We start from the raw sequence: 19,361 nt of genomic DNA, 5'->3' as shown, positions 1-19,361 counted from the left end.
TTGATCAGTAGAAGTTTATTTTATCTCTACACTACATTTTTGATGCACTTTTGGTCTTTTGTTTGTATAACTGCTTTATTGAGATGGTATCAATACCATAAAATGCATCCTTTTAAGGAGGACAGTTCAGTGGTTTTGAGTGTATTTATGGAGTTGTGTAACTATCATCGCCATCTAATTTTAGAACGTTTACAGCACCCCAGAAAGAAACCCATTCGCATTCACTCCCTGTTTCCAGGTCCCCCCTGGCCCTGGCAGACACTAATCTACTTCCTGTCTTATGGATTTGCCTATTCTGCACATTTCACATAAATGGAACCCCACAATAATTGGCCTTCTGAAACTGGCTTCTTTCACTTAGCATTTACGTATCACCACTTCATTCCTCTTCATTGCCAAATAGTTTTCATTTAGAGATGGAAGCACATTTTGTTTTTCCATTCATCAGCTGACGCACATTTGGATTATTTCCACTCTTTGGCTATTAGGAGTCCTGCTGCAGTGAACATTCATACAAGTTTTTGTGTAGACTGATGCTTTCATTTCTCTTGGGGATATACCTGGGAGTGACACATTCATTCCTGAGTCTCTTCCATCTGTTGGATATTTTTGGTGAAAGTGGCATCTCAATTGAAAATTAATTACTGGTTGCAGATAACCTGTGATTTTTAAACAGATTTTAATGAATTTGCTAGGCAGCTAAAAGATACATAGATCAACTACCAATTTTGTGTGTGTGTATGTGTGTGTGTATCAACTACAGTTGGGTAGTTGATCTCAGGCTGTACTCTTAGGATATTCATATTGTGGTTCTATGACCTGTAGACCTCTGGCCTGTGGCAGCATCTGGTTACTTTTACCTACAAGCCACATTTCAGTTACTTAAAATCCATTCAAAGAGGAGAGGGAGGGATGAATAGGCAGAACACACAGGATTTTTAGGGCAATGAAACTACTCTGTATGATGCCATACTGATAGGTACATGTCATTATAAATTTGGCCAACCCCATAGAAAGCATACACCAAGAGTGAGCCCTAATGTCAACTCTGGGATACTGGGTGTAAGGCGGGTGGCCGTGGCCATGCAGATTTGCATAGAATTCGGGCAGACGGTAAAGGAACTGTGAAGTTGGAGGATGGTGGGCCATTCCAGTTTATTGGAGGCTCACAAAGATAGACAAGCCAAAAGAAGAAAGAAAAAGAAAAAAATTCAAAGGGAAAGGAAACCCTGGTTTTCTCAATGGAGGGCAAGGGATCAGTAAACCGACCCCACCTTTCAGCAGCACCTGTCAGGGGAAGCACTTATATCCTTACAACAGTGCTGTCACTTGCTCCTGCACTAATTGCAAAAAGGGCTTGCAGCCTGTAAACCTGTGAGCAGCCTAACATGGCTGTTTTCCCCACACTGGGCATTAATGATGTGTCCGTGTAGAGATTATAACGAACGGAGCACTTGTGGGGAGTGTTGATCCTGGAGGAGGTGATGCTTGTGTGAGGACAGGGGAAACATGGGAAATCTCTGTACTTTCTGCTCAATTTTGCTGTGAATCTAAAACGGCTCTAAAAAATAAAGTCTACTTTAAAAGTACATGAAAATATCACAGCGGCTGTAAGTATTCCGAAGGGAGTCTTCCACCCTTAGGTTTGAAGGTGACAGGGTATGTACTGCAAAGTAGGCAGCGTCCTGTTGGCCCTGTGTGTAGAAACCCCTGGTCTGCTCCACGAAGCCCTGGTGACCTGGCCTCTGCCCTGTGAGCTTCTTTACTGGTGGTCACAACTCTTCCTGCTCTTTAAACCTACCTGACTCATTCTTGCCTCGGGACCTTTGAACCAGCTCCTCCCTTAGCCTGGAGTGCTGTTCTTCCATGGCTTCCCCCACCCCATTATTATTGTCTTAACAGAAAAAGCAAAGCATTCCCTGGGGGAAATTTCCTGACTGATCTAAATCTGCCTCAGTAGCCTTGCTCTGATTTCAGCTGATTTCTCTAGGTGACATTTGTCACAATCTTGTTTATCTCCCAGTGTGAGAATGTGAGATAAGAGAAGGGAATGGGCCTGCCTGCACAGCGCCACCTCTGAACAGGGCCTCTCTCGCCTTGTCCTGTGGACTGTCTGTGCAGTGAAAGGCAGGGTTGCTTTTCTCCTGAGATGCTCGTACATGTTAGAGCAGGGGTCCCCAAACTACAGCCCGCGGGCCGTATGCAGCCCCCTGAGGCCATTTTATCCACCCCCGCCACACTTCCAGAAGGGCACCTCTTTCATTGGTGGTCAGTGAGAGGAGCATAGCTCTCATTGAAATACTGGTCAGTTTGTTGATTTAAAATTACTTGTTCTTTATTTTAAATATTGTATTTGTTCCCGTTTTGTTTTTTTACTTTAAAATAAGATATGTGTAGTGTGCATAGGGATTTGTTCATAGTTTCTTTTATAGTCCGGCCCTCCAAAGGTCTGAGGGACAGTGAACTGGCCCCCTGTGTAAAAAGTTTGGGGACCCCTGTGTTAGAGAGCCAGTGTTTTCCTGATAGGATCAGATAACTCTTGATTTCACCTCTGTCCCCAGGGAACCAATCAAACATAACAATAAAGCATCATTCTTATTTAACCTCCCACTTTCTCTACCTTTTAGAGCTGTCGTCCTTTGCACCCTGCCACTCTTCGGGAGAGGATATGCTGCGAGACTGGGAGTGTTGACTGCTGCAAGGACCAGTGTGGGACTAGCTGTGCACCATCTGCACCTAGTAGGTTTGCAGTAGGCTTGGTTCTTCCTGCCGCTACGTCGTAAGTATATTTTGCATCCACTGAAAGTTGGCTGCCTCTCAGTTTTCCTGCAACTTCTCTGCTAAGCTTTTATTTTCTAGTTAAGACATTTATTTCATAAATGCCTTAACACTGAGAATTTCTGTTTATTCTCAGGGGAGGGTTAGATTTCAAACTGTTTCAGGTGAGTGGATGCTTCCTCACTCATTGTATGGTTGTGTTAAACGCCAGCAAGAGAAAAAGAGGTAAAAATGTCCTAACTGCTTTCCATTACTGGCAAGAGACAGCGCTCAGTAACTGCCTCCACTGTGCATTAAGAAAAGTTTATGGCACTAAAAAGCTTCAAAGAAACACCAGTTGGCCCTGCATCTATTCAGCAATGTTATTGCAGTTATTAGCAAAATTGTTCTGCTGTACAGTTATTCAAACCAAGATTAAAGCAGTGAGATAGTTATACCCATTCTAGGCCCATTGAGGAAGAAGGTTTTGTCCTTTGCGATTGACATTGTGTAAATCAAGTCACCGTCTATACAAATTTGAATTTAATCTCAGTGATAATTTCTTAAAGATAGCAGTTGCATTTATTTATTTATTTATTTATTTATTTATTTTTTGTGACAGAGACTGAGAGAGACAGAGAGAGGGACAGATAGGGACTGACAGACAGGAAGGAAGAGAGATGAGAAGCATCATTTCTTTGTTGCAGCACCTTAGTTGTTCATTGATTGCTTTCTAATATGCTTCTTGACCAGGAGAGGGTGGTGCTACAGCAGAGCGAGTGACCTCTTGCTCAAGCCAGCGACCTTGGGCTCAAGCTGGTGAGCCTTGTTCAAGCCAGATGAGCCCACACTCAAGCTGGCAACCTTGGGGTTTCGAACCTGGGTCCTCTGTGTCCCAGTCCAATTCTCTATCCACTGCACCATCGCTTCGTCAGGCTGCACTTTTTTAATTAAAGTTTTTTTTTCCCTTTGATTTGAGAGAGACAGGCAGAGAGAAAGGGGAAGGGAGAGAGAAGCATCAACTTGTTCCACTTAGTTCCATTTAGCAGTTGTATTTTATTTATTTTAATTAATTAATTAATTTTTTTATTAAGTGGAAGGTAGGGAGGCAGAGAGACAGACTTCCGCATCTTCCCCAACTGGTATCCACCTGGCAAACCCCCTTCTGAAGGATGCTCTGCCAATCTGTGGCACTGCTTCATTGCTTGGCAGCTAAGCTATTTTAGTGCCTAAGATGAGGCCATGGAGCCATCCTCAGTGCCTGGGGCCAACTTGCTCGAACCATTCAAGCCATGGCTGCAGGAGGGGAAGAGAGGGAGAGAAAAAGAGGGAGAGAAAGGGGAGGGGTGGAGAAGCAGATGGTTGCTTTGCCTGTATGCCCTGACCAGGAATCGAACCCAGGACTTGGACACACTGGGCCAATGCTCCACTGCTGAGCCAGTCAGCCAGGGCAGCAGTTGTATTTTTAATGCAAAATACTTGCTCTCATTTGACTCTTAGGATAGCCATTCTTTTTCATCATTACTAATTAGTATGGTGTTTGCCTAAAAAAACTTAAGCCCTGAGATGGACCCCAGGGCCATGTAATCCCAAGTTAATTAAATATAATGTTTATGAATAGTTAAGAGTCACTGTTCAGCACAGCATTCTATAGGCTTGTGTTTATAAAATTCAAAATTAATTATAGGAATGTTGAGAGAATTCAAATGCCTGTATTGGGCCACTACTGGGAATGACAACTATTTCTAAATGTTTGGTCCCAGTGGTATCTCTCCCTTTGTCTGTTAGTGTCTGTGCCATTGAAGCTGGGTAAAGAAAATAATTTTTTTTTTATTTTACAGAGACAGAGTCAGAGAGAGGGATAGATAGGGACAGACAGACAGGAACGGAGAGAGATGAGAAGCATCAATCATCAGTTTTTCGTTGCGACACCTTAGTTGTTCATTGATTGCTTTCTCATATGTGCCTTGACCGTGGGGCTACAGCAGACCGAGTAACCCCTTGCTCAAGCCAGCAACCTTGGGTCCAAGCTGGTGAGCTTTGCTCAAACCAGATGAGCCCACGCTCAAGCTGGCGACCTCGGGGTCTCGAACCTATGTCCTCTGCATCCCAGTCCAATGCTCTATCCACTGCGCCACCGCTTGGTCAAGTAAGAAAATAATTTATTCAAGAAATACTTACTGAACGATTAAGTTCTGTGTGCCGGGCACCTTTTTCAGTGTTGCAAACAAGGCCGTGAACAAAACAAAATCCCTTCTTTTATGGAGCTTTTCTGAAAATTCCAAATATCCACCAGACACACGGGTGAAGGGAGGTGCTGAGAACATGACTCAGTGTCAGGTGTGTTGGGGAACCCCCTTCAAGATGGCAGCCAGACACAAGATGAAAAGAAGATAGTTGGAACCTGATTTGGAAAAATCAGATAAATGCAACCCTATGCTCTAGTTTAATCACTGCAAAAATATAGAAGCTTATTAAAACAACAGACAAAAAGATGCCAAGCTGATCTAACTTGGGCTTAGAAGAGAAAGCAGAATTAGATTTTATGTATATTATATTTATATTAATACATTTTCTCAGGTTCTCAGATTCTGCCCAAACTCTGCCTCTACCATCTCCTCCTAGCCTCCATTGTCAGTGTTGAATGATTCTTCCAGTTTCTTTGTGCACAGACAAGCAAATATGGATATGAATTTATATTTGCCCCTTTCATAAAGTAAAAGGTAACAAACTAGACTTCTCTGCAGTGTATGTTTTTCTCCTAGTGTTTTAAGAGGGTTTAACAATCAGTACCAAGAGTGCTTCCTCATTCTTTTTTTTCCTCAACAGTTGAAGTGTAGTCCATTGTATGGATGTACCACAATTTAAATAGTGACCTCTTGATGGATGTTTGGGTCCTGGCCAATCCTTTGCTTTTAAACAATGCTGTATGTAGTAAATAACTTTGTACATAGGTTATTCTGCATGTATGCAATGATATCTTTATAAATTTGCAGGTCATAAAGTGTGTGTATAATTTTGATAGATATTGTCAAATTGCATCCCAGAATGGGTTTTTTGTATTTTCACCACTGCCAGGAACTTGTGAGATGTACTGTTATCAGAGTCTGGATTTTTTGCCAATCTGGGAGACTAAATGGTGTCTCACTTTCAATATAGGAATACTATTTGTTCAGAATTTTCAGTGGTATTTTTTAAAAAAAGTTGCCCAGAAGACTAAACAAAACTTGAATCTAGCTGTTTTAATTGTATAAGTGGACTGCTAAAGTTTATCTTAAATCTTCTATTATGTAATTTAAAATAATGCTTGTTCAAAAATAAGTAAAATAATGCTTGTTCATGTTTAAATTGGTGCTACATTTTAAATACTGAAAACACAAAGACTAAAAATGCTTCTAAGGCTTATGATGTACCTAGGTGACCTGCTAAGACTAAATCCTTTTTCCTATAGTTTGGTCCAGTAGCTAATTGAGATAGGACAGTGTACAAAAATGAGTTATCATGGCAGGCCTGAGATGCTGTCCCTAGGCTTGCTTATCAGGTTGGCCTTTGGATGACATCTGGGAATTTAGATTTGAGGAGGGCTTCTACCATAATGTCCCTGTGCCTGAACTGTTTGTGGGCACAATAATGTTTTATGTGGAATACCTGCTTGCATGCTGGGAGGAATCTGGGTACATGCCTGGCAGCAGGTGCCTATGTGACCAGCCCCAGTAAAAACCCCAGGCACTGAGTCACTAGTGAGCTTCCCTGATAGACAGCATTCACAGGTGTTGTGACAACTCCTGATGGGGAGTTGAGTCTGACCTACAAGACTCTCCTGGGAAAGAACCTTGGAGGCTTGCTGCTGCTGGCCCCCTCCGGACTTGGCTCCACGCGCCTTCTTTTTTGATGATTTTGCTTTATATCCTTTTGCTTTAACAAATCGTAGCCATGAGCACAACTATATGCTGGGTCCCGTGAGTCTTCCTAGTGAATCATGGAACTGGAGTAGTCTTGGGAACCCTCATACAATCAGCTTTGCAAGAGTTTTTTTGTTTATTGTTTTTTGTTTTTTTAGCGAGAGAGACAGAGAGAGGGAGAGAGAGGGACAGACAGGAAGGGGGAGAGATGAGAAGCATCATTCTTCATTGTGGCACCTAGTTGTTCAGTGATTGCTTTCTCATGTGTGCCTTGACCGGGGGACTCCAGCAGAGTGAGTGACCCCTTGCTCAATCCAGCGACCTTGGGCTTCAAGCCAGCAACCATGGGGTCATGTCTGTGGTCCTCTGCTCAAGCCAAAGACACCACGCCCAAGCTGGTGAGCCCGAGCTCAAGCCGGATGAGCCTGCGCGCAGGCTGGCAACCTCAGGGTTTCAGCCTGGGTCCTCTGCATCCAAGTCCGCTGCTCTGTCCACTGTGCCACTGCCTGGTCAGGCAGTTTTGCAAGGGTTTTAATATTCTATCTGTGTGCGGTATTAATGGGGAGTGACACAAATATATTTTGCATGCAATTAATTGACCTTTGGCATTATGTCTTGACTCTATTGTAAAATGTGTGGTCCCTCAGATTTCTGAACAGAGACTTAGCACTTCCATCTACAATGGAGGCAACAGAAGGCTGCCAGCTAGGGAGTGGTTCTGTGTAGTGTTGAATCCACACGGGTCCTTTGGTCCTCCTAATGTCCATATTAGGCTTAAAAGTTTCTTGCTTTTAATTTTCTATAATTTGATTAGTAAATAAATGGATTTACTCAAATTCTTTTGAATTCATAGCCACAGAATTTTAGTTAGGCAGTCTGATTTCTAACTGTGCTTTGATTCTAAAGTTTATGTGCAAAGAAATAATACTAGAAACTTCACTTAGAAAAGAAGATCTTTGTCTAAATCAGACAGAAGGTCCAAAGATTTTGAAATAAAGTTTTATTTTGAATAATTGTATATTAGCATCTCATTTGAAACTTTTTGTTTTTAAAGATTTATTTATTCATTTTACAGAGACAGGAGAAAGAGAAGGGGGAGCAATGAGAAATATCAACATAGTTGCTTCACTTTAGTTATTCATTGGTTACTTGTCATTTGTACCTTGAACAGGCAAGCCCACGGTTTCACACTGGCAACTTTAGCGTTCTAGATCGACACTCTATCCACTGCGCCACCACAGGCCAGGCCTCCTCATTTGAAACTTTAAAATGTTCAAATTGAAAACTGGCAAATGTGCAAAAACTAAAGACTTATTCATTTAAGCTGTTTTTCCTAAAGAAATTAGATGGCATCTAAAGAGACGCGTTTATATTTAAATGGTTTAAAATGTTAAATATGGTCTAGAACACTAGTTCTTCATGCTTACAATTGACTGGTAGATATTTTGTGATCATAATTAAGATTTACTTACCTTGTGGCAGTCATAGTCTTTACATATAATACCTTATTTAATTTTCATAGCAACTCTACAAGGTCGCTGCAATTAACTCCACTTCGAGACACAGAGGGTTTAAGTGACTTGCCCAAAGTTAAGTGATTTGCTAGAATGAAGAAGAGCTAGAATTTGAATTCAACTCCTTTCTTCAGAGGCTGAGTTCTTAGCCACTCTGCTTTCCGGGGTCACCTGGTGACTGGTGCTACAGAAAGTTGGTTAAATAAAGAACCTTGTACATTTACCCTTGAGTATAGATAGGTCTGAGCTGATAATTTTTCTGCTGAGTGCAGTAAATCCGTATCTCCTTGGTTTCTAAGTGTCTGGAATTATAAGTGGGATCTTTACAAAACAGAAACTGATCGAGTCATTCCCTGATCCCATTCCATTATCCTGGGGGCAAAATCCAAATATCATAAAAGGCCTTACAAGGATCTTCAAAAGCCGGCCTTTTCCCATTTCAGCCAAGCTGACTTTCCTTCTGTTCCCATACATACAAACTACATTCTCCTTCGCTTTTCAGGACCTTTGCACATACTATTCCTTATGCCTTAGATCAGTGGTCCCCAACTTTTTTTGGGCCACAGACCAGTTTAATGTCAGAAAATATTTTCACGGACCGGCCTTTAGGGTGGGACGGATAAATGCACAAAATAAAATTATGCGACCGGCGTAAAAACTGTGGTATTTTTAAATATAATTGTCGAACTTACGAGACAAGCGTCAAGAGTGAGTCTAGACAGATGTAACAGAGGGAATCTGGTCATTTTGTAAAAATAAAACATCGTTCAGACTTAAATATAAATAAAATGGGAATCATGTAAGTTATTTATTCTTTCTCTGTGGACTGGTACCAAATGACCCCCGGACTGGTACCGGTCCGCGGCCCGGGGGTTGGGGACGACTGCCTTAGAAAACCCCACCCGCACTTGCCTAACTCCACTTCACCTTTCACATCTGATCTGAGAGGCCCTTTTCTCCAGGAAGTCTCCCCTGGCCTTCCAAGACTGGGATGTGCCCCTCGGCAGCGTGTTTCTATAAAGTCTTGAACTTCTGATTATCCAGACATCTTTTTCCTTGTGTTAGGGCTGTTTCCCCAATTAGACCTCAAGCTCTGTGAAGGTAGGGGCAAGGTCGGTCTGGTTCACTGGGCTATAACAGACATTCAGATTCTAAATGAAGGTTAAACAGGGTTTCAGAAGATGAGACAAAGATAATTTAACTCTCAGAGTACAGGATACAAATGCAGGAAACTGTGCTGGCTATCATAGGTGAGGCTTTACTCCCAAATAATTACCAGAAAGCTTTAGTTATAGCATGGGGACAAATATTCTTTTGTTACCGAAACTTGTATTAAGCAGGTAGTTAGCAACATATTCATGAACATAAGTCCTGAGCTTTCTGCTTGCAGTTTCATTATTCCAAGACTGCACTCCATTTTGAAAATCTGAAGAACAGAGTTTTCTATCCCTAGTTACGTTCACGAGCCCAAACATTTCATAGAGCGGAAGCAGATCCACTTAGCAGCAATGAGCCTCAAATGGGGAGAACCATCTTTAAACATGGTTAAGGACTTGAAAATACATTGGAGAATAATTGACCCCACTATTGCTTGCCAGTACAGGAATAGTAACCCCAATTCTAAACAATGAGAATACCCCTTTCTCAAAGCTATTAACAGTGTTTGGTGGATTTCAAAAATATTTTGGGCACAGAAAAATTCTTTTTTCCTCTATAACATGCCTTTCAAAAAGAAAATAATTTGAAGACAATAAAGTTTTAACATGTTTAAGATGAAAATCTTTCCTAAGTAAACTTACATGCATACCCTTTTTATAGCTGTCAAGGACAAAGTAAAATTTATATCATCTATTAGACTTCTTTTAAAATTATTTTTTATGTTTCAATTACAGTTAACATACAATATTTTATTAGCTTCAGGTATACAGCATAGTGATTAGACATTTGTATAACTTGCAAATTTATCACTCTGATAAATCTAGTATAGGGGTCCTTGGATTACACACAGTTTCTGTTCCTACGACAGTGACGTAACCCAAATTTTGTTGTGAGTCGAAACACACCCTAGCCTAATACAAAGGGAACACTTGTGCTTTTAACAGTCCAAAACAGCATAAGTGTACGGGGGACACCAACTCCCTCACTCATACACTGTGTTACTGCGAATTCTTCTGCCACGCAACCAAACTAGTTTGCCCATGTCCGTAAGTACAATGCTAATGGCATGAACTGAAACACGCATGTCTCAATTTCTTAAGTTTTTATGTGAGCGTTGTAAACTTGAAACGTCATATGTTGTTGAGACTGTTGTAACCCAAGGACCCCATACCTGTCTGACACCAAACATTGTTATCACAATATCGTTGACTATATTCCCTATGCTGTACTTTCTATCGCCATAACTATTTTGTAACTACCAATTTGTACTTCTTAATCCCTTCCCCTTTTACCCACTTCCGCAATCCTCTTCCCATTTGGCAACCATCAAAATGTTCTCTATATCTATGAGTCTGTTTTAGTTTGTTCATTAATTTTGTTTTTTAGATTCTACATGCAAGTGAAATCATGTTATTTGTCTTTCTCTGTCTGACTTATTTCACTTAGCATAATACCCTCTAGGTCCATTCGTGTTATTGCAGGATTCCATTCTTTTTTATGGCTGAGTCATATTCCATTGTATATATGTACCAGTTCTTCTTTATCCACTACTATTGATAGACACTTAGGTTGCTTCCATATCTTGTCTATTGTAAATAATGCTGCAATGAATATATAGATGTGTACGTCTTTTGACTTAGTGTTTTGGGTTTCTTTGGATAAAGAGACAGAAATAGAATCTCTTGGTCCTTCTTTGTCTCTTGTTATAGCCTTTGTTTAAATATCTATTTTAACTGGTATAAGTATTGCTGTCCCAGCTTTCTTGTTTTGTTCTGTTTCCATTTTCGTGAAATATCTTTTCCTCCATTTAATTTCAGACTGTACATGTCTTTTGATCTGAAGTGAGTCTCTTGTAGACAGCATATGTAAGGGTTTTGTTCTTTATCCATTCAGCCACTTTTTTAAATCTTATTTTTATTAATTTTAATGCAGTGACATTGATAAATCAGGGTACAAATGTTCTGAGAAAACATCTCCAGATTATTTTGACATTTGATTATGTTGCATACCCCTCACCCAAAGTCAAGGTGATGGTATGTCATTTGATTGGAGCATTTAATCCATTTTTATTTAAAGTAATTATTGATAGATTAAGTATTTATTGTCATTTTCTTTTTCTTTTTTCTTTTTTTTTTTCTTCTTGACGTCCCTTTAACATTTCTTGTAATACTGGTTTGGTGGTGAGGAATTTCTTTAGCATTTTTTAAAAAATCTGGGTAGACATTATCTATCCTTTGATTTTTAATGATAGCTTTGTTGGGTAGAGTAATCTTGGTGTAGATCCTTGCTTTTCATTACTTTCAATATTTCCTGGCCCTGGCCTGTTGGTTTAGTAGTATAGCGTTGACCTGGCATGTAGATGTCCCAGGTCCATTTCCAAGTCAGGGCACACAAAAGAAGCAACCATGTTCTTCTCTATCCCTACCCCTCTCGCTTCTCTCCCTCCCTCTCTCTCTCTCTTTTTCTCTTCCCCTCCTGCAGCCATGGCTCAATTGGAGTGAGTTGGCCCCAAGTGCTGAGGATGGTTTCATAGCCTCTGCTTCAGGTGCTAAGAAGAGCTCAGTTGCTAAGCAATGGAGCAGCGCCCCAAATGGGCAGAGCATCACCCCCTAGTGGACTTGCCAAGTGGATCCTAGTGGGAGCACATGCAGGAATTTATCTCTGCCTCACCTCATCTCACGATTAAAAAAAAAGAAGAAAAAAGAAAAGAATATTTCTTGCCAAACCTTTCTCACCTGTCAAATTTCTGTTGAGAAATCAGCTGACAGTCTCCTCCTCTTCCTCCTCTTCCTCTTCTTCCTCTTCTTTCTCTTCCTTCCTTCCTTCCTTCCTTCCTTCCTTCCTTCCTTCTTTCCTTCCTGCTTCCCTCCCTCCCCTCTCCCTCTTCCTTCCCTCCCTCCCCCCTCCCCCTTCCCTCCCTCCCTCCCTCCCTCCCTCCTTCCTTTCTTTCTTTCTTTCTTTCTTTCTTTCTTTCTTTCTTTCTTTCTTTCTTCTCTCCTTCTTTAATGAGAGAGACAGACAGGCACACAGACAGGAAGGGAGAGAGATGAGAATCATCAACTCATAGTAGTTGTGGCATTTTAGCTGTTCATTGATTGTCTTGACTGGGGGGCTCCAGCTGGGCCAGTGTCCTTGGGCTTCAAGCCAGCGACCTTTGGGTTCAAGCCAGGCTATGGTGACTTTGGGATCAAGTCCTGGCTATGAACCCATGCTCAAGCTGGATTAGCCTGCACTCAATCTGGCGACCTTGGGGTTTCCAACCTGGGTCCTCAGCATCTCAGGTTGATGCTCTATCCACTGTGCTACCACCTGGTCAGGCCAGTTGACAATTTTATGGGAGCTCCCCTGGTATGTAACTGTCTGCTTTTCTCTTGCTGCCTTTAAGATTCTTTCTTCGTCTTTAACCTTTGGCATTTTAATTATGATGTGTCTTCATGTGGGCCTCTTTGGGCTCATCTTGCTAGTACTTCCTGGACTTGCATGTATATTTCCTTCACCAGGTTATGGAGTATTTCATCCTTTTTTCAGATAGGTTTTCAATTTTTTGCTTTCTTTCCTCTCTTTTTGACACCCCTATGCTGTGAATGTTGGTATATTTGAAGTCCCATAGGCTCATTAAACTATCCTTTTTTGGATTCTTCTTTCTTTTTGCTGTTCTTACTGGGTGTTTTCTATTTCCTTATTTTCCAAACCTCTGATTTGATCCTCTACTTTATCTGTTCTATTATTGAGTCCCTATAATGTATTTTTCATTTCAGTTATTGTATTCTTCATTTCTGGCTGGTTCTTTTTATGATTTCTAGCTCCATTTTTATGTTTTCTAATGAGCCAAGAAGGGCATTTGTGTGGAAAAGCCACTGGAAATGCTTTAGATAGGCCCACAAGTTGAGCAGGGTAGAATCTCAGAGAATCACCAGGTAGAGCAAGCAAGCATTGTTAGACAAGTTGGAGACTCAGAAATGGTGCCCACTATTTCTATGGGGATAGGGCTCAGCAAAGCAGCACTGTTTGGGAGAAGGCTGCCTCTTCAGCCCTTTTCCTGATGCCAGACAATTCATTTCCTCCCTGAATGACCCTGGAATCTTTTGACCTGCTTCCCCAGAGCTAGAGCTCAGTGCAAGTGAGTCCATCAGTGAGTAAGTCTGTGTATGGTCCCTTGAAGAGGAACATCTGGGACTCGAGCAGCCATCGTATCTCACTACACAATCTCCATTGGTTTTCACAGCCAGAAGTTTTGGGAACTTGTCTCCTCAACACTGGGGCCGGGATTCCTCGCTTTACGAGGGGACCACCGCAGCTGAGATATCCCTCCTGCGTTTAAACTACCACACATGGGTGGCGGACCAGCCCATTAGGCATCTGTGCCCCTCCTACCAGTCTCCATGTGGCTTCTTCTGTATGTCCTTAGTAATAGGACTTCTCTGTTTAGTTAGATTCCAGGCAGTTCTCAGTGATAGTTGTTCTGTAGTTCAGTTGTAATTTTGATGTGTTATGAGAGGAGGCGAGGAGGTGAGCACAGTGTTCACCTACTCTGCCATCTTGACGGGAAGCTTCCATCTGTTAGAGGTTTAGTAGTACTAAATAGATGTCAGGCAGCTGGAACCCTTGTGGTAGGATGACTATTATTTGGTGAGGGGAAGAAAATATTACTTTGTATCTTTCAGTCTATAAGCATTATTTAAATTTAGGGTTCAGGACATTCCCCATGAAGGTAACATTTAGGCACATGCTTAAGCCTTACTTTCTGTGTCTTTATCAGGCATGGGGGAAAAGGTGGCCAGAGAAAACTAGCATCTGGTATGTGTGTATGCGTTTGTTTTTGTTTAAACTTTTCCTTCTTTGAATATTTAGTGCATATAAATGACTAAGAAAAATAGTGGAGCCCCCAAATACTAGGGGAATAGTAATCACTGGTGGAGAATATTTATGGAACACAAACCATTCTTTTTTTTTTTTAATTCTAGAGTGTTTTATTCTAGATTTTTGGCTTCTAGAGTGACTCAGGTGTGCTTGCTAACTTAAGCTGGAAGATCAAAGTCAGTGAAATGACCTTGGGTCAACTGCAGTATGTTTATATTTATTATGGTATTTGAGGGTGAGCCCCCTCAGTTCTGAAGCTACTTATATGTGGTCATAAATTCTTTGTTATTCCCAATCCTCCACCCTCAAATAAAAAATCAAAAAAAGAGAGAAAGAGAGGGATGTTATAATACTTTTTCTGTCCTGAATGTAGCCTACCAAATAAGTCCACTACCTAAGTTGCCTGAAAAATAGTTTTTCTTGACTGTGACATCAGAAGTATTGACTCAGTATTGTTTAAGGATATGTTATATTAACTGACTTTGAGAGAACTAATTCTTATATGCATGGCAGGTTACTTCTATGACACCATATAATTTCAGTTTCATTTTTATGTAAGTCACGTAATTATTTTTAGTCTTAAAGCTTTTCTTCAGAAGTCAGTAGGTAAAATAATGTAGCATACATACTGCTCACAACAATTAGGGCATATTTTATCGCTTCATATTCATTTTGAAATATCCCCTAATTTTTGTGAGCAGTGTATTTCAGCTGTCTGGGATCTGTCCATTATTTGCTCAGTGTGGTGCCTTTTGAAATTCCCTGACTTAAAAAGAGTTGAAGGAGCCTCTACTAACAGTGACATGGGAAAGAACAGTTCCAAGGTTAAGCATGACATCAACAGTCTAGTTCTGGAAGGAGGTCATACTTAATAAATATCTGCTTTACATCTGACTGTACCTGTGCTTGAGTCGCTTTCCTCCTGCCAAACACAAAAAGGTTACTAGGCAACAGGGGTGATTCCGATACTAAACACCTCACTACAGCGAAATGTCCATCTTTAGTATTTCCAGGAACCGTCCTTCTTATAAGCCACTGGGGAGTGAGATAAACATTCATGCAGGCACTCAAGACATCAGATGAGCCAGAACTGGTTACAGGCATCCCCAAACTACGGCCCGCGGGCCGCATGTGGCCCCCTGAGGCCATTTATCCCCCCCCCCCCCCCCCCGCTGCACTCCCGGAAGGGGCACCTCTTTCATTGGTGGTCAGTGAGAGAAGCACTGTATGTGGCGGCCCTCCAACGGTCTGAGGGACAGTGAACTGGCCCCCTGTGTAAAAAGTTTGGGGACCTCTGTAAGATAGGGCTGGCTAATATTTGGAGGGAAGTCTCTTCAGAGGGCAAACACAGGCTGTAACCTGCATGGTAACTGTGGGGAGGAAGGGTGGAGGGGAAAGGGTGGAATCTCCCCAGAAGGACTCACAGGAAAGGGAAATTCATTGCTCTTAGGGGGGAAAACAGTACATTTCTAATTGTCAAAATAAACCAAGATCTTGGAAAATCACAACATAAGAACGTGAACTCTGGACCTGCAGTTCTAGGTTTCACTTCCTCATACGTCAAGTGGAGGTGATAAGGGTGCCTACCTAAAGTGTTTGTGCATATTCACACATTAATATTTGGAAACACCAGTCTCTGTTACCATAAGCTCTAGGGAAGTGTTACTGTGCCCTCCACCCTCCCGACAACTCCCTAAGTGGTGAGGGCAAAATTGTGAAGGAATGAAGGAAAATCCAAAGATAGGTAAGAACTTTTTAATGATTTATCTATTCTTTTATGATTTCAAAAACTGCAATTATAGAAATTATAATTATAGCATCATTTAAACAGTTCAACATTATATACTTTTTCTATAGTTAATTTCAAAATTATTACAAGCCCTAGTCATTGGTATAAAATAAGTACATGACACTGTTTTTATTCAATAATTATAGAGATTTTTTTATTGCTAACATAATAGCCTAATGACTCCAGGTTGACTTTTGGATCCCTATAAAAAGTAAGAAATAAACCAGTTTAACTTTAAATTTTTCTGACATTCCTTGAAGTTAAAATACTTAGTGCTCCACTGAATTTGGCCTTGGGGGTAAAATTCATGTTTTTTATGCAATTCTATACTTTGAGTAATTTTCTGTGAGTTTAGAATATGAATTTAGGAGAGAGGGTTTGTTTTATATAAAGAACCTAGAGTTTTCCCATTAATTTAGATTCTCAACTTTTCATCAGAAATCTCTATTATATTTGATAAAAAACTATTAATCATTATTCATAATGACCAAACAACTTATATTCAAAAAACAGAAGAACCATAAAGAAGGTTTCAGAGTTCTAATATACGATCTGCTGCATTTCAAAAGTTGTTTGGCTCAGGAGTGTATGTCATGTCTGGGATTAAAACTGGACTAGCCTGTTACCCAGGAAAAAAACCCAAATGTAGGATTGCTAATCCGTTACCAGAGAAGTCTAGTCCTGTTCAATAAATTGTCTACCTGTAAACATGAACACTAGCAGAATAGATTAACTCTTTAAATCAAGATACATAATTTCAGATTATTTACTTTCCTATTTTAAATATTTCAGAAAAGACCTTTTTAAACACCAAGTATTTTAAACAGTTTGCACTAATCTGTGTCCTATTATTTCCTAATTTTGAACCTGCATTCATACAAATAGTCAATTGGCATAATAAAACAATACTGTAATTCTTTTATATCCTTTGGTGTTCACCTCTGAGCTCATCTAGTAACTTTGTCATTTACTTTGCTTCTACTTAACCATCTCTGGTTCTAGGAGTATTACCGTTCACCTTTCATCTTATAATTTATTTTTTTTTTTAGTTTTAGTTTCTCATTTTTTCTCTAATAAGCCTGAGGTCAGGGGTTCTTCATTAAGATGTTTTTTAATTGGCTCAGCCCTGGTAAGAAGGGGGTTCTGCATCAGATCCTACATAATAGTCTTCTTACTGTATTCAGAGCCTAAATAGTGAATGGGACCTAATGGGTGATTCCTCCATGACTTTATTTCCCTTTGGGTGGCCTGTTCTGATGATGCAATTTCTGACCGTGAGAAATAAAGGTATAAGACAAAACATGGTTTCTTATTATAATATGCCAATCATTTAACATGGTTCCTAATTTGAGAATTGTGAGAAAGGTAAGGCAGAAAAAAACTGAAGTCTAAGGAGATTGCTTTCTTTTATCTTTCTTAAAAAAATTAAATTTATTGGGGTGACAGTGTTTAATAAGATTATATTCAAGTCTATAATTCTATGATAAATATATAGTGATAGAAGATTTGACTTTGGGTGGTTGGCACACAATGCAGTATACATACATATGATATATCGAGATTGCTTTAATGTTCATTAAGTGATAGAGTCAAGGTTAGAACCTGGGTTACCCACCCATCAGTTTTCTACATCAAGCTAACTTAAAATGCCAAAAAATTTTAAGTATCTGGGTGAATCAACTTGTCACACCATGAGACCAATCTCATGGTGGTGTTGTGAGCACTGTGAGGACATACCTGGAACATCTATCTGATGGTTCGTACACTCTTCATTACTAAGTAACCTTACCCTATTTTTCTTTCTGTGAGAAATGAGATTTTTGTTTGCCTTCTTTAACTGTCTTTGGGGAGATCACGAACATATATTTGCTTTCTTTTTATAGAAGTATGTATGTGCAGGGTGGGACAAAAGTAGGTTTACAGTTCTTCATATGAAAAATAATACGATAATAATATAAGAATAAACTTTTGTCTATTCACAAGTGTAAACCTACTTGTGCCCCACCCTGTGTATATTTTAATATGGAAAAATATATTAAAAACCCATAAAATGATGGTGTTATTAGTGTGAAAACTGAAACCTAAGGTTGCTAAATTACCAACCCAGGATTAGTCATGGCTTAATTATAGCCAAATATAGATAAGGACTCTAGCCTGTTAACTTCTGATCCAGGGCCTTGCATTGACACCATTACTTTTTAAAGCTTTTGGCCAAGGAACCCAGATTTCAGCTGAGATTTTGGGTAACCCCCCAAAATAGAAAGCAAAACGGGGCTCTTCTAGCTGAAGCAAGATGGAGGCCTGGAGACACGTCCACATGGTCTTCCTGAGACACTGGGTCCCCGTGGTCTTCCTGAGACACTGGGGCCCCGTGGTCTTCCTGAGACACTGGGGCCCCGTGGTCTTCCTGAGACACTGGGGCCCCGTGGTCTTCCCGAGACACTGGGGCCCCGTGGTCTTCCTGAGACACTGCTCTGGAAGGGACTTCTCAGCGCAGATCACACAGCACAGGTACAGCATGTGGTCCTTCTCCTTCCTTCACTTCAAACTAAACCTGGTCTTATTCTACATTTCTGAAGCATGCCATCCCCATATCTGAAAATGAATCTAAATGGAAAAGTTGGGGAGGTGAGTTGACCCAGGCTGGGAGTCACAGCTATCAGGGAAATGTCAGGTCTTCCCAGTTGACTAGGAACGCTTTTACTGTGCATCAAGAGGAAGCAGCAGGGGCAGCCTGGCTGTGCGAATCGGTGATCTCTGAGGTGGGTTCTTCTGACTTAGCAGAACTATCTTACCCCAGTTCCTTTCCTTGGCTGTAAGAATTTATCCTGCAGCTGTGTGCTCATTTGTAGATGCTTTCCCCAAACAGTGACGGAATAACATACTGAATCAGAAACTACCAAAGTCCCAAATGCTGGCCATACTATTTACTAGCTGTTGACCTTGGGCAATTCACTTAACCTCTCTGTGCTCATCTGTAAACCGTGGGTAATAATAGGTAACTCTAGGGTATCTACCTTCTGGAGTTATGGTGAAGATTAAATAAGGTAAAGTATTTAGTATTGGGGCAGTAGTAAGGACTACATCAGTGTTAGCTATAGCTCTTATTTTGAAGTTTAAGCCATATAAATTTAAATTAATAATGGGATACAAAGTCAATATTTTCTAAACACTTAAATATTCCAATGTAGTAAAGTGTATAATAAGCACTTTTTCAAACAAAACCTTTCTTAAAATAACTATGAAGCCAAAAATATAATAATCAGTTGGCTTCACAATATAAATTAGACTTGTTAAGGCCCCAGAGAAATTTGCACTTCTCTCTGGTGATTATGCATGATCTGATGTTGTAGATAAGGCAAGTTACACAAAACGCTCAGC

At 40.5% G+C, this 19,361-nt stretch overlaps 1 protein-coding gene across 3 annotated transcripts in view; it reads left to right on the top strand.

The window, feature by feature from the left end:
* SGMS2 (sphingomyelin synthase 2) overlaps positions 1-19,361 on the top strand; it is a 91,513-nt gene that overhangs the window by 36,043 nt on the left and 36,109 nt on the right. For 2 of the 3 annotated variants that reach the window (XM_066232945.1, XM_066232944.1), the window contains exon 2: positions 2,628-2,779. The gene's annotated coding sequence lies outside the window, so the exon portion shown is untranslated. Of the gene's footprint in view, positions 1-2,627; positions 2,780-15,809; positions 15,936-19,361 lie in introns of those variants that run through there. The other variant, XM_066232947.1, reaches the window with a different exon arrangement.

This window comes from Saccopteryx bilineata, chromosome 5 (genome assembly GCF_036850765.1).
Source record: "Saccopteryx bilineata isolate mSacBil1 chromosome 5, mSacBil1_pri_phased_curated, whole genome shotgun sequence".
Taxonomy (NCBI): domain Eukaryota; kingdom Metazoa; phylum Chordata; class Mammalia; order Chiroptera; family Emballonuridae; genus Saccopteryx; species Saccopteryx bilineata.
This window is presented reverse-complemented; position numbering and strand designations above follow the sequence as displayed.